Raw genomic sequence first — 17,297 nt, 5'->3', positions numbered from 1 at the left:
TTCTTCTACATTTAAAACATTTTGAGCCTTCTAGTCCCAATAAATTACTGTAAACATTTTCAGATATATAATATGAAAAGCCAGTTTATGTTTTCTTTCTGTAATTCTTAACTTCTATTAAAGTTATCAAAGAGAGTCCATTTAGTGGAACCCGTTTTTCTTTCTGAAACTATAAAAATTCCCAATTATCCTATAGTAGTTTAATAATAATACAGTCTTAATACACAGGAACTAGTTTATAAGAAAGCTCCTCCATTCTCCCATAAAACAGAGTCCATGAGGACAGGGGTTTCTTGACTGTTCCGTGTCCAGCTCCTTCTTCAGTACTTTGAACTATATATGGCTCAGAGGAGGCAGTCAATAAATGAATCACTGCTTGAATGAATACTTATAAAAAAATTGTGAATTATCTCACTTGAAAAATATCTTTGTTTCCATTCTAAGTATTTGCTTTTTTTTGGTATTTTTTTTGTATAAGATGGTACAAGGTAACCACAGAAAACAGAAAATAAATTCAAGATACCTATTAAATTGTTTATACATAGTCTCCATTCTCTTTTTTCTAATTTAAATCTTAAAAGTCATACTGAGTAGCTCAAACTGTCCTAACTAAACTCAAGGAAATAGAGAAAATGTCTTCAGCTTTATTGATTTTAAAATCAATGTGTGACTTGACTAAGTGTGTTTATAGCACTTTTTGTTGAAAAGAAAGTTTTAAACATATTTCCTAATGCTTCTTAATATAGTTCAGTTTCTTTTTTGCTATTAACATATAAAAATGTAAATATGCAGTGAATTCATAAATGATCTGAGTCCTTTTAGTTTATTTAGCTTTCCCACAGGTATGTTTTCTTCTAGCATTAATCTTTGTATTATATCCAAAGCCATGTTGATCAATATAAAAGCCATGAACTTAACTATGTGGCTACTGCAGAGTTGATAGAGGTAAACTCTGGGTGAAATTTTTAAATTATGTATTGTTATCATTGGAGATATTAAGTATAGGGTAATTTACCCTGTTGTCATACATTTCACAGGGGTGCTAAATCAGTATACTACAAAAATAACTACAATGGCAATTTAAAAATTTCTAAGTATTTGGAACTCCAAATACGCCAAAAGCTATCTAGGGAAAAAAGTAATGTGTATTCATATACTTGTCACATCATAGTTTGCTTTTCCATATTTGCTTCCAAAATTTTATTTTAAAGAGTAGAGCTTTCCGTGAAGTGTTGCTCAATCTCATGCTTCTCCCCCACACAGCGCCATATCTTTCCCAGGTGCCCACTCTCCTGAATTTGTTGCTTATCATTCCCATGTGTGGTTTTATTTTATATAAATATTTTCTCTAAACAATATAAAGAAACATTTGGCCTATTTCTCTAAATCTTATGTAAACTACAATTGCGATGTGCCCAGCACTGAATAAACACCCAGTAAATGTTTTCTGGTGTTTGTTTGTTTGCCATGACACATGCTTTATTCCTGACATCGCATTTGAGATTCAGCATGTTCGTATGTGAAGCTCCACTTAATTCATTTCAACTCTTTCACTGGGCTCATTGTGTGGGGATGCCACAGAGACCGTCCAGCCCTTCCTATCTGAAAGTACTTTTTTCCTTCTTTTCCTCAGCTCCTCCTGGAATCCAGCCACTACTTCAGGAGTGCAGTCCCCACTGTGACCTGTTTACTGGGATGGTGTAGAGTGATTTTTTTCTTGCAATTTAAATAGGACCAGCATAGTTTATTCTGTTTAATGGGCATGAGATAATCTTAGAGGTCTTAAAGTGATTAAATGTGCAGACTATGTAAACCAAAAAAATACATGAAATAACAAGTAAAAGAACTTCTGTACTGTATTTAACTTTTTAATATTAATGACTCCATAATTATGTCTGTGTATGCTTCCTTGCTCATGTACTAGGGAATTTTTCTTGAGTCATAGCTAGAAGCAGAACAGCTGGATTGAAAATGCACAATTTTACTTACTAGATCCTATATAATTGTTCTGCAAATTGGGTTTAACAAGCTGTACAGACAACAAGAAGGTCTAAGAACTTCCTCTTCTAGACAATTTTACCAACACTTGGTATTTTAAGAATCTACAATAATAGGTGTGAAACATTATCTCATTATTTTACATATATATCACCAATTTCTAGTGAAGTTGAGCATCTTGGCGATTAATTATTGGTCACTCTGACCTGGTCACTTCTGGAAACTGCCTGTGTGAATCCTTTGTCCATTTTCCTATTAGTTTTTGTCCTTTTTTTTCCTCTGCTAACTTGTAGGAATTCTTTATAAATTCTAAACACTGTTCCTATGTTATTGACACATTTTGCAAGTATCTGCTTCCTGTTTACAACTTGACTGTTTATAGTTTTTTTGTTGAACAGGACATTTTTTAAATTTTAATGTAGACAAATATAGCAACTCTTTTATTCAACATGTGTCATTTTATATCTCATTAAAGAAACCCTTATTTTGAGTTCATAAAAAATTATTTTACATTTTATTTTCAAAATTTTAATGTTTGTTCTATATAATTAGCTATTCAACCCATATTCAATTGATTTTTCTGTGTATTTGAAAGGCACGAATCTTCTCTTTCCCTGTATAGCTAACAGAGAGCGCCTTCAGATTATTTATCGGTCACTTTTCCCTTCACTGATCTGTAACACCACCTCTGCTGTGTATCGCATTTACATCCACATGCAGGCAAGAGCATGCTTTTCCTGATTTTAAAAATCCTGATCAAGCAGATAATGGGGTGTTTCAGTCAGCTCGGCCTGCCGTAACAAAATGCCACAGACCAGCGGCTTACACAGCAGATATTTATTTCTCACCGTTCTGAAGTCTGGGAAGCCCAAGCTCATGGCGCTGGCAGATTCAGCGTCCAGTGAGAGCCATTTCCTAGTTTGCAGATGGCCACTTCAAGCTATGTGCTCACATGGTCTCTCCTCAATGTGTGCTTTTGGAAAGAGAGAATTCTCCTGTGTCTTATTTTTCTTTAAGGGCAATAATCCCATCATAAGGGCATGACCTCATGGCCTCATCTAAACCCAATTACCACCCTAAGGCCCCACCTCCAAATACCAGTCACCCTAGGGATTAGGGTTTCAACATTTGCACTGGGGGACAAACGCATGCATCCCACAACTAGGTGCTCAGTAAATGTTCTTTGGTGTATCAAAAAGTAATTTAAACTGATTCTCTGTAGCAGCCTATTGTTGAAACATCTTTCAGTTAACCTCTTCTGTAACGGAAAATACAGAGCTAACCTTAGTTATAGAAGATCCATATCATTCAGGCATTTAGCTTACAATATTGTTAAATGTATGAATTTGGGGAGATAAAGAAACAAAGACAGAAACAAGAATTTAAGTTGCTTAAGTGAGTCTACCTGCCCTTCCCTGCACTGAATATAACCAGGAGGATCATGAAAAAGAAGACATGAATTAACTGTGCCTACAATGGCTGTCAGGTCCTAGGAATCTCTTTCAGCATGATTATCTTGCAGTGTGTACATAATGTGATTCTAGCCTAAAGTTAATGCATTTTTTTGTACACATATTTTACTGCACAGAGGTGTGTACAAATCTATTTACACTGCATGTTATGTCCAACTTAATGGATTTCTAAGGGCCATTTTTACTAAACATGTTTTTCTTCCTAAGAGCTGACTTTAAACCCTAATTGCTGAGTCAGACATGGCTCCACTATAATCAATGTGTCAGTGGAACATCAAAAAACTATTCTATTTTAAACAAGAGGCTCAAATTAAAAAACAACTTTTCCTGACAATTTATTGCATGATAATGATCTGTTTACCTGAGGAACTGAGCAGAACCCATTCCCCATCCTTTAAAGCCTGGCTCCTTTCAGAATCAATCACAAGATAGTAGTTCTTATAAGCATATCAAAGAGATATTCAGTAACATGGGTAAGAATCTGAAAAGTAGAAGCACTGAGTAGTCCAAGGTCATCCTGCTAAGAGGCAGAGCTGCTCTTGAACAAAACTTTCCTAAATCTTAATTCAACATCTGCATCCACAAAGCCAAATGCCGATAAGGTAATCAGGACTCTATCAATGCAGCTATTTTCTTGCTTAAATAATCCACTACTTCAGAAGACTAGACAGTCTTAAAGATAATGCATTTTTTTATGTTCTAAGAATTTTATGATCCTAGGAATTCAAATGGAATGGCACAAGGAAAAAAAACATGTAAGTGGGTGTGGGGATAAGCACTGCCCACATTTAACCTCTGTCCCAGAATAACTATGTATCCACATGGCCCCCTCCTTCTGGTGGTATGCCAAGTGTACAGTATGTTGATGGCCTGGGGCTGGCCAAATCCAGTCCCACCTTATCTATGGAAACATCTATGTGGGAAGGCAGATCCCTCTGACCAAGGTCTGGGTTCCTGGGGCCCTGATAGCACAAGAATGATCCCTCCTTGCATTGCACAAGGTCTTTGCTTCTGGCACACACATAGTCTTTGTCTCCCCAGCCGACTCTCTGTACATAAATCCCAATAAACCCTCAAGTCTTGTATGCCTTCTGTAGGTCTTTCCTTCAGTCTCTAGAGCACTTCCCCATTGCTAGTAGCCCACGTGGGCATGTGACTGGACTTGCGATCACACAGCAGGGTAATCTATACTGCTCTCCTTTTTTTTAACTTGAGAAGAAAGACAATGATCATAATTCTTCTCTACTAACTAGCTCTCCCAGGGTTAGTTACTATTTCAGAGAATATCAGGTTTTAGAGGGACACACAGTTCTTAACAACATGGAAGACACATGTGCAACTTTATCTGAAGCTCATCAAATTAATAATGACAATTATAACAACACTAATCATATAATAGCTAGCACTTACTGAGTGCTTGCTAGTATTTAAGTACTACCTATCTACTTATATGTATAAATTCATTTATTCTCAAAATGAACCTATGTGGTTTTTCACCTATGAGGAAACTAAGGCACAGGTGAATTTTATGCCCTGTGGAGAAAGGATTTAAATTGAGGAATTCCTTCCTATACTTCATACATGTAGCTATTCTTTACTGAGATGATCCTGTACTAAGATTGGGAGATGGAATACAGAACTCGCATTTTCGTTTCTGGATTTAGAATTTTAGTTACCTGAAGAAAGAACTTGCTAGTATTCTGAAAAAACTAGACTTTTCCAAGGTGGCAATTCCCTGGAAAGGAGTAATTCACACTCTGGGGAAATGCAGCCCAGTATGTATAACATGGTGAACAAACAAGTTCTTTCTACAGAGGTGTCAAAGTTGGCATAATATAGCATTCTTTCTGCACCCTGTGGATAGCAGCATCTGTATAATGTAGTCAAAATAAATAAAGGCTTTGAATGTATAGGAAAGATAATCACTTATCAATTTACATAATTGTCTACTGTATGTGACTGTCACTGTTCCAGTTCTCAAAGAAGATGAGTCCTTCCCAAAGAGCATCTCTCTCGGGCACTAGCTTCACCATTTCAAATACACCTGTTTCCCTCTTAGATGCCAGAAATGGTACCACAGCTGACTGGATCCCCTTCAGGAAGGGATCTATAGATGGTCAAGTTCTCAAAAAATCCCATGACTATAAGAAAGTCCAAATAGTGTAAGAAGGGCAATGAGAAAGTTTTCATTCTCTTTAATAATGGCTATTTTTAAATGTAACAAACTGTTACAGTTGCTGGTGAAAGAATGTTCAATGCATTGCTGATGGCAGTACAAATAGGTGAGGTCTTGCAAAGTGGATCTGAAACCTTCTCTTCCTGGGAATCAGTAGTAAGGAAACCATTCCAAATATAGGAAAAGTTCCATGTTCAAGGCCACATTACATGTAGTTGGATAAAAACAAATCTACTGCCCAAAATTAGGAAAGCTGTTAAATAAACATGGCACATTCCCGTGAAGGAATACTGTGCAGTCACTAAACATCACACTCTAAAAGTGAAGAGAGCAAATCAGAGAACAGTAAATATTGCATTCCATTGTTTTCATATTTTTGGTTGTTTTAATTCTTATTCTCACCTTTTTTCCCCTCTTACCTTCATTTCACTTTCTCCCCCATTAGTTTAAAGAAAAAACTACATTGGAGGAAGTTTGCTAAGAAATATACCAAAATGGTAAGAGTGGTTCTCTATGAACTGGTCATTATAGTTTCACTTTAAACAGGTGAAGAGTGAGGATCAAAGAGGCCTGGCAGCTTTGTCCCAGGTATGAAGTATTAATAAGTCTGGGTGACATAACACCATGTTGCTTTATACCTGCCCACTACATTTACCCCATTCCTTAGTTGTGAAGTGATGGTCTTTCTAATCTCTTCAAATGCTCTTTTCAAAGTCTGGTATGACTGTATGATTTTCATGTTCTTACCATTAAAAAGTTTCCCCAAGCAAGTTGATAAAGGTATTATAATTTTAGAAGCCATGTTGTTATAATTAAAACTATCAGTTCTTTAGTGTATGTGTGTGTGTGTGTGTGTGTGTGTGTGTGTATAGAAACAAGTTCTAACTGAAATGAATTATTTTTAATTAATGGGCAGACACAAAAATATTTGTTTCCTTCAATCATTTGTTCACTCACTTGCCAGTATGTTTACTGAGCACCTTTGGTGCCCCAGTCCCTGTATTTAATGATAAGGATGGGAAAATGAATAACATGGGCCCTACTCTCAAGAAGGTCACTGTCAATGTAACATCCCACACATGCATACCCACCCTCACTAAAGTTACACATGTATGCTACCGTAAATATATTTTAGTGACATGCCCAATATGAGAAAGACTAAAGAAAAAATACATTGCCAGCCAATAAAGGGGAAAAGGGAAAGGAATGCCTTAATCAAATAATGGAGTATAAATGGAGTTATCTAGGTGGACAGAAAAAAGAAAGAAAATTTCAATAAGCAGGAACACTGTTTAAAGTGTTTAAAGTGAAGAGAGGCAAGAGATTAATTCTACCAGCTGGAAAGACAATATCTAACATTTGTTCACCTGCTAAAGATTCAGTTGTGAACCTCTTGAGGGAATTGACAAGATAATCAAATCAAATGCTTCTATTTATCTCCACCTCGTATTTTTGATAGCTGCTGGAACTTTCTAATGGTTACATAAGAGATGGCTTTAGTGAGACAAGGCATGACCCAACAAACCCATTTGTATAAGAGATGTTGAGGCCTTGGTTTAGGGCAGTGGCAGCAGGGATGAATCAAACAGGACAATTTCATAAAATCATTAGATTAATGCAATGATCAAAGATGTGCAGCATCCCAATATATACACAAGCACAAGGTTTTACATATATTTCAGGGACTCCAAGTATTTTAAAGATTATCCTAAGAGCCTATGAACACTAAAGGCTACTTTGTCTCCAATAAACTGTGATCAATACCTATGGAAATTAGTTGCAATTAATTTTTACCTGAAATTATTAAACTAGCACTGCTCTTAAATACCTAATAATGAAGATTGACCTACTCCTTAAACTAATTCAGTCAAATTTTATTTTAAATATAGTATGTTAGGAAATAAAAGTAGATTGCTTTTCCCATTTAAAAAAGAGGTATCATTCACTATGTTATCCTTATAATAGCAGCTTGTCATTCCTAAGATACAAAACACATAACTAATACATGAAAAAGCTAAGAGTTTGAATGAGGCCCTCTATTCAGTAGTATATCCTTAATACCTAGTTAATTGAGGACTTGCTATGGAACACTTATATAACTGAGTCCACAGAGACATTTAAAATTCTTAAAGTTGACATGGGTGTCAATGCTACAAAAACACATTTGTTCTTCATTCACACAAAATATATCTATTTATAAATGTATTACATCAAATTGGAAAATATCTTCAAAGATGTATTGACCAAATCTGGTATTCTTAAATAGCAAAGCCATAGAATTCAAAAACAAAAAAATTTATAGTACGTGTGAGGATGTGGAGAAAGGTACCCTTGCATACTGCACTGTTAGTGGAATGTAAATTGGTACAGTCACTATAGAAAATATTGTGGAGTTTCCTCAAAAAATTAAAAATAGAACTACCATATGATCCAGCAATTTCACTTCTGGGTTTTTATCTTAAGGAAACAAATTACTAGCATGGAATGATGTCTGCAACCCCTATATTCACTGCAGCATTATAAATAACAGTCAAAAAATGGAAACAACCAACGTGTCCATCCAGGGATGAATGGATAAAGAAAATGTGATATATGTATGCAGTAGAAACTATTCAGCCATAAAGAAGAAGAAAATCCTTCCAATTGCAACAACTTGTATGGATCTTGAGCACATTATGCTAAGTGAAATAAGACAGAGAAAGACAGATACTGTATGATCTCACTTATATGTAGAATCTAAAGAACAAAAAACAATCAGAAAACTGAACTCATAGGCACAGAGAACAGATTTGGCAGTTGACAGAGGCTGGGGTTGGGGGCTGGGTAAGTGAAATGGCTAAAGGTGGTCAAAAGCTGCAGTCTTCCAGGTCTGAGATAGGTAAGTTTTAGGGATATAATACAACATGGAGACTATAGTTAACAATACCATATTGTATATTCAAAAGCTGATAAAAGAGTAGAAGCTTAAAAAGCTCCCATCACAAGAAAATAAAATTGTAACTGTATAGAGTAATGGGTGTCAACTAAATTTACGGTGGTAATCGTTTATATATACATACACACATTAAATTGTTATGTTGTACATGTAAAACTAATACAGCATTGCATGTTAATCATATCTCAATTTTTGAAAAAAGACAGGAAAAAAAATCAGACAAACCCCAACTGAATGATTATTCTCCAGTACATTTTGCCAGTATTCCTCAAAATTGTCAGTCATTAAAGAGTAGGAAAGTTTGAGAAACTCTTAGTCAGGAGGAGCCTAAGGAGACAGACAACTAAATGTAATGTGGTGTCCTAGATGGGATTCTGGGACGGAAAATAGACATAAGATAAAAACCAAAGAAATCTGGATCAAGTATGGACTCTAGTTCATAACAATGTCTCAGTTTTAGTTCATTAATTGTGACAAATGTGTTATACTGATGGGAGATTTTAATAATGGAGGAAATTGGATGTGGGGTATATAGAAACTATAGTACTTTCATAATTTTCTGCAAACTATTCTAAATTTTTTTTAAAAATTTTTAAATGAACATTCTTTTTGACTTAGAAATTCTGCCTCTAGGAATTTTATTACAAGAAAAAATTGGAAACAGGCAAAAAAATGTTAAATATAGGTAAACTCATCTTTGCCTCACTGTGGAAGGAGGGGTGACAAGACTAGAAAAAATCCAGAAATCCTATAACAAAAGTTAGCTTTCTAAATTATGGTACATTTATGGGATGGAGCACCTTGCAGCCTTTTAAAGTTACATGGAAGAGTATTTTTAATGACATGAAAAATAACCAATTTCTTAATTGTGCATACATATCTCCATGACAATTATACTTAAATTAAAAGGTTACTCTAAGAAAATAACGTGACCACTCTCATATAGTGTGTGGTTATAGTTTATCAACCAGATTTTCAGAATATGGGATGCCAGTAAAAACTGACAGACAAAGCATCAAGTGGCAGAAAAATTTTGATTAGTTGGTCCTTGGCTATTTCCCCCTTGAATCCATCCACATCTCCATATTATGGTTGAGGAAAAGGGAGAGTTAATATCACCAGCAAAAAAGGCCAATCTTATAAGCATCAAGGAGAAAAACAAGAAAGAAAATGGAAATTGGTAATTTATAAATTGTCTAAATATTTACTGAATAATTCAAAACACACTCTGTGAAAATCAGTCACATAAAAAGAAAAAGAAAAATCTACTACAAAACAACTCTTTCAAAAACATTAATCACTCAATAAGTAAAGTTACAATAATGTTCTGTTTTTATTTTATTTACCTTGATAAGGGTCTGTGAATATTTTCATCTTGAGATGATTTACTGAGCAACATGTACTTTTCTGTATTTATGTTAAATCATTTAAAATCTAAATATTTAGAATTAAAAAGTGTTGTAACTGTTTTGCTTGGTGTGGATCCCATTTGGAGAAAAATTTGTTAAGAGTTCATATCTAACTAAGATCAGAAGAACTCCAGTTCAAAGATTTATCCCTAAAAGTGCAATTACAAAAATAAGTTGTCTGAATGGGTATATAACAAATAACAAATAACAGCTATTTGGAGAACTTAATGAAGATGATTTTACTGTGATTAATGTAATTTCTGTGATGATGAAATTTCCTATTTCACCAATGTTCAATACAGTACACACTAGTCACATGTAGCTACTGGGCATCTGAAGTGTGACTGGTGAGATTAAGGAACTGAGCTTTTAATTTAATTTTAATAGTCGTATGTGGCTAATGGCTACTGAACTGGACAGCACAGCTAGTGTAGGCAAACTGCAACCAAATATTTAGCTTTCTTATTTAAGTTAATAAAGCTGTATCCACCAAAAAGAATAAAATGAAATTTCACTTTTTAGTCTCCTGGTCCCCCAGTCTGAAATGCCTTGTTACTGCTGATAAGACCTGCATGGCTGACCATTTACTCCCTGAGAGAAGAAAACTGACATTGCTTATAAGTTCAAAATGACACTGCCAGAGAGCTTTACTTTCAAATGGAACAATTGCTTTCTAGTTAAAGGGGCTTCTCAAAATGTCTATAGATTTGCTGTCATGAAAATATATGTTTTGCCATCATCTTTTTTTCTTTCTTTTCCTTTTTTTTTAAAAAGCAGTAAGAGGCTATAACTACTAGAAGCTTATTTAATTCTTCTTGAAAATGTTGAAATGATAATCAGCGTTCCTGTTTAAGGCTCTATGAAGCTAGATATGTGGGTATCAGTGACAACTTTCCAATCAGGCACTATATCATTTCTACTCTAGGATGGATCATTTCTCTGTGACCACTGGAACCTTACCTAAGCTGCTCCTCTCTCTGAAGTTCCCCTATAATTGGACAATTTCAAGTAGGCCTACAGAATGCAGACGACAAGTCTTTCAAATGCTTTCCATAGAATTTGCCATTTGATTTTGTCTCCTACTTGCTCTACTCTGTGTTAGGTAGTAGCATGGAGTAGTTATGATACTGCACTGTAAGACCGATTTAATTGTCTTCTTCACAAACTATAAACACATGAGGTCAGGGGCTGTATCTTAATCATTACACACATAAATTATCTACTAATATTTGCTGGCTAGAATGAATGAATTAAATCACAAAAAAATGTGTTAACAAAGGGAAGTGAAAAATGAAGGGCAGATATTAATTGTATTTAAGTTCATTTGGTTATATACATAAGCAACTACATGCTCCTTTCCGGTGGTCATGGCACATGCCATTTAGGAGACTTTTTAAGTTACACTATAGAAGAATGTGATTATATACATGAACTCAAAAACCAAAGAAGGGTAGGTAATATGTTGCCAGCCTAAGGCAAAAATGTAAGGGCTAAAAATTAGAGATTTATAAAAGAGAAACACTTGGCATGTGCATGTGTGCGTGTGTGTGTGTGTGCACTTCTGTGTATGTGCGTACCTTCAGATAGAACAGAGATCTGCCAAACTTTCTTAAATGGCCAGTTAGTAAATATCTTAGGTGTTGTGGACCACAAAGTCTCTGTCACATCTTCCTTTTGTTTCTGTTTTTTGTTTTGACACTCCTGTAAAGAATGTAAAAACCATTCTTAGCTTACAGGTCACAGGAAAATAGGCTTTGACCTTGATTTGGTCCACAGTTCATTGTTTTACTACTCCTGACATAGAGGATTAACACTACTAATATGAACACTTAAATGATTTACTATTTTTTGCCTTGAAGAAGAAAATTGTCACATATACATAAAATAATTTTGCATTTGAAATTCTGTATTAGAAAACTATGACTAGTTGTATTTTAGAGTCAATTTGAAAATACTACTTTGGATCATGTTGATCTAGAATTCAGATACACCCCTAAACTGAGCCTTTGCATTCCATGTTTAAAAAGGAAAACAATCAAAGTAATTTAATCAAAACAATGTTGACCAAATTACAGATGTGTTGTTTTTGCAGATGGCAATCTGTAGGAAATGTTCTGAAGAATAAGGCCTGACATTTCATAATACCAGGAACCTACATTCCATAAAAATGTTGACAATATCTAAAAATGCAGATTATCTGCAGAGAAAGACACTTTTCTTAAGGCCCAAGGAGTTTCAGTGAACTAGAAGAATCCTTTGGAAAGCCTCATCACTATGGCTGGCTATGAAAGATGGTGTATCCCCATGTTGAAATTTTGTTTTTCTATTGATTTAGTTATTCTCCACATCAGAAAAGTGAATACTTTAAAAGGTAGGCAATGTGCCTCTCCTTTGTACTGCCACTAGAATTAGTATATTATTCTCTACATGAGGTGAGATTAATAGATTTTTAAAAAGTGAATACAATGTTATACCTTATGTGAAAAAGATAATTCTCCTCTTTAAGGTTTATTGAGTATAAAGTATCTATTTACATATTCTTTATAGCTGCATCTTACTGACTTAAGAATATCAACTCACTAAAAATCTCAATACCTCCAGACATAGCCAGTACTTATATATTTCAACTACAGAATAAGCAATCTCTTATGGAACTTTAATTATTTCAAAAAACTCTGTAAAATGATTCTAAACTAATCCCTTAATTTTGAGGGAGGGAAATGTCTAGGGAAAACAGTGCTACCCACAGAATAAAAAAATATAGAAGTCAAACAGAAATCAATCCTTTTTTTTCTTTTCAGATTTCTAAAATAGTTAGAGTGGTTAAAATAGCATACAGTTTTTCTTTTTGAAGAATTTTGTCCAGTCTGACAAGTAAATAAATGTTTAACTCTCTCCTTTTATTGTTGCAGAAACAGGAAGAAATGGAAAATAACTGCAGCACGTTTATGACATATTAGTCTCTTTCTCCACATAAAATACACAATGAGAACACTTTATAGATGAATTGTGCCTTTGACTGAATAGAGAACAGTGGACTAGCTTTGGTTTTGTGGAATTGGATAATTTGTCATAATTCTGTCCCTGGAAAATGACAACCCAAAGGAAAACTAGAGGAAAGACTTTTAAAATACTGATAAAATAAGAAACTAGTATTTTTGGTGCATATACGTATTTTAAAACAATAATTTTAAAAAATTACTTCTAAGGAATGCTGTCCACCAATAAATGCCTACAGAATTTCATGTTTTAATACATACTATTCCTCATAGTTCAAGCAACATGATTTACCAAAATACCATTCTGAGATTGCTTCATACTTCATAATCTTATCTGACCACCTATTCCTTATTATTTATTATATCATTAAATTGTTATTATTTATGAAATAAATATGTGCTGTTAATGAAAGTGTGTTTATATATGGCATACACACACACATTTAAACTTCATTTTCCTCTAACTTGCAGCCTATAATATGCCAGCACAACTAAAAGAGTATTTAATATTAATTTAATTGCTCCTATCACAAGAGTGGAAAGTAGAGGAGTTGAATTTTCCCAAACATGGAGAGAAAAAAATATGATCAACTGATGTCCTTTTATGGAATTATAGCAACAAATTCCAGTCAAAAGTTTAGTTTGTTCAATAAAAATATTTTTCAAAAAATACAGAGACAGAATTTGTTTTAAAATGTTGCTAATCAGTTTTCTACAAATTTTAAAATGATGCCAAAAATCATATACATCTTTTCTTCTTCAGACAATAGCAAAGTTCTGCTAAACTCTTATTTTCTAAAGAGTAAAAAAAAAAAAAACTTTGAAAATATACTATGCTTCTCCTAATAATTTCCCAAATGGCAACTCTAGGAGATTTAGGAATAATCCAGTGTATTATAGGCACTTATGCTCTAAATAATGCTGATTGGAAAAAAAAGTCTTTAAAATGTTAATATAGACCAGCCTTAACTGACTTTGGGCCACCTGCTGGGGACCAGGTGAGCTGAGATTAGGTCTTTCCTTACAAAAGGCATAGGAACATAAGAGATACACAGGCCAGACATCTATTTCAATAGTGGTACTAAGGGGTTTATTTTGCAGAAACCTTGAACCAGTTTCTCTCCGCGTTAACAGTTTCAAAATTTTAGGCTGTATCAGCTGCTTTAATTCTAAAGAAGCAATAGATTCTGAGACGTCCAGGAAAACAAGCACACTTTGCTCTCCTCTCCTCACCATCCTTAGACCGTCTTGGAATTTGAGTGCTAGGATGAGAAAGAAGAGGGTGAAAAAAACTTTTTCCTCCCTTTTCCCAAATACTTTAATATAAGATCTTTGTTATGTTACTATATAGTCAACTTATATCACTCTTACTATGGGACAGGCTTAAAAGAAAATATGGTGGAAATTACTGAAATAGAACCATAAACTAGACATCACCCTGTCTAATCTTCAATTATAAAAAATTTCCACAAAATTGCCATAAAATTAATTATGGGATCCAGACTCTTTGGACACTCCAAGTAATGATTTAATTTTTCCTCATGGGAAACAAATAGGAGTAACAAAACATGACCTTTTTTTTCCTTTAAGGCAGAATCACATGACTTGATGTGGATGCACCTTTCTAGAAGATAGACCTTATGTATTGTCCCAAAGGAAAAGCACATGTAGGTTTTGCTGAATTCCTTTGAGAAACCTCTCTTTGATTAGAAATGATGTTTTTCTTTAAAAATATTTCTTATGAAGATAAAGACAAATCTGCCTCTTAGGATACTAAATATGGTAAGAGACTTGTGATTCTTTATGCCCAAGGTTCTTGAGAAATGTTAGGAATTGGATCCTACTTCTTTCCTTTTGATCTTGGAACTGTATCCAGATAGACAGAGTCCCCTCCATAAGTTAGAGACCCCTCTATGGTCTGTATCTGCTATCATCAGAACACTGTAGGCTCTGCAGCTAAAACAGACAATATTACAAGGGATCCCCCCTTTAAATAGAGAGCTTATCCAAGTATAAAAACACCAATTTATTGCTTGGTGTTTTATCTGAAGGTGATATAATGTCAATACAAATTATAGTCTAACATAAGGAGAAGCAGCTTCTAGTTTATGGAAACCAAATGCTGTCTCTTTCACAAATGAGAGGCCTTGTCAGGATAGACCCTTCACGTCCCCAAGTCTAGTCTGTAAGCTCTCAAAGACAAATGAAGTATTTTGTTTTAGAATTGCTTAAAATATACTTGACCCTTGAACAACATGGGTTCGGATTGCATGGGTTCACGTGCACAGGGTTTTTTTTCAATAAATATATTGGTAAAACATTTGGAGACTTGTAACAATTTCAAAAAAAACGTTTCTTTCCTGTAGCTTACATTAAGAATACAGCATATAATACATATAACATATAAAACATGTGTTAGTTGACTGTTTATATTATTGGTAAGGTTTCCAGTCAACAGTAAGCTATTAGCAGTTAAGTTTTGGGGGAGTCAAAAGTTGTATGCATATTTTCAACTGTGTAGGGTCAGCACTCTTAACCCCATGTTGTTCAAGGGTCAACTGAATACCAAAAATGTCAGCCCATTCTGAAAAAGTTTGACTAAAATGTTTAACATAAGCATTTTGCAGATGGTAACATAATGAAGATGCATAGTTTTCCATTGAATACAATATTTTTATACACATGACTGCTTTACAAACAACTGCCACTTGAGACCGATGTATTAGAAATAAAGATTAAAGTTCAATGGAAATTATAATTGCCCTGCAGTGCACGCAAGTAAAGCACACTTCAAGCAAAATGTAAATTTTCAAAAACAGAACTACCCATTCTGACTCCAGCTCCAAGACCTTCTCTCTCGCCCTGAGTCTTTCTTATTTCAGGTAAGGGTAATAGCATCCATCCAGTTACTCAAATCCCCAAACTATGGAACATTTAATTCTGTTGCAACCACCATCCACCCCTATTCTAAGAATAAGTTTTGTGTAACTTCTGAGTTTGTATTATCATAATGTCAGAACAAAACTGATGATTACTCACAAATCTACTCACAAACATGGTTCTCATAGATGCCATTAAGTATGTTAGGAATATTATTATTAAATCTATGATTCTTTGTTAAGAATTTTGCTATCAAAATTCTATTTTCATCTACACTTAATCTAAAATAGTTGCTTTCAAATACTGAGTTATAAGACATTAAAACTTCTGTAAAAATTTGACAGGCTTAGCATAAATATTTAAAAAGTTAATGTAAAATAAATGGCAATCTTTGTAAATTAATTGCAGCTTATTTAATGCTCATGATTTAATATTTTAAGGCTAGTAATGAGGAAGAAATTAGCGGGATGTAGGCAGCCTTGGAATTTATGGCTCCAGTAAGGGGAAGACAGGAGGGGACTAGGGTCAAAGCTTCACAGTAAACAAGGGACTACATCCTGGGCATCTAGAGAATTCAGCCTGAAAAACAAAGGGGTCTTCCTAGCAACAAGCCTCTGCCAATCCTGGAAACTTCCTTCTTTTTGGCTTATCAACCCTAGACAGTGAAGCCCCAGTGGCCTCCACTCTTAGAGCCCCTCCCATTAGAGGCAGTCTTTTATTCTTTCCTTTTCACTCCTCATTAAAACTATGCTGTCTGCTTCATACTCTTGTGTGCTGGCTTCATTCTTCGTTACCTCCAAGACACAGTCCTGGGAAAAACAGCATCTCAGTCGGTAGCAGTAACATTAGCAACCAAATAATACCATATGATCAATCAATGTTAGATGAGTAGGAGGAGTGTTTGCCCAAATACTGGTCTAGAAATGATATGAGATCATTACCTTTTTTGAATTGTGAATCACAATTTTCTAAATAGTTAAACTTCACTTTTGCCAAAGATGCGATGTTTATTTTTCCTTATCAGTGACATCTGTTTTCTTGTTCCTTGACAAAACAAAAAAAATGAACCACTCCAATTTATGAGTCAGAAGCTCAACATTTTTAAAGGATAGTTTTAGAATAAAGCTTCAAGTAGGTTTCCTCTAAAAAATAATGAGTTGCAATCTCTCAGAACCTTAGTCACTAAATTAAAAGCTTCTGAGAACAGAGACAACATATGAATTTGCTTGGAAACACTTACTGGTATCTTTCATTATTGACAGACTAACTCTGTTGCATGTCAGTGTCTGAAATTTTACTAAAAGGCTGGCCAAAGCTCAAAGATTAATGATTAGAACAGCTATGATTCTCCCTTCCACCTGGAAGGAGAATTGTTCTTGGTGCTGAGATAGAACATGAATCATCTGACTTTTGAATTAATAATTATAT

The sequence above is a fragment of the Manis javanica genome, chromosome 3, assembly GCF_040802235.1.
Source record: "Manis javanica isolate MJ-LG chromosome 3, MJ_LKY, whole genome shotgun sequence".
NCBI lineage: Eukaryota > Metazoa > Chordata > Mammalia > Pholidota > Manidae > Manis > Manis javanica.
This window is presented reverse-complemented; position numbering follows the sequence as displayed.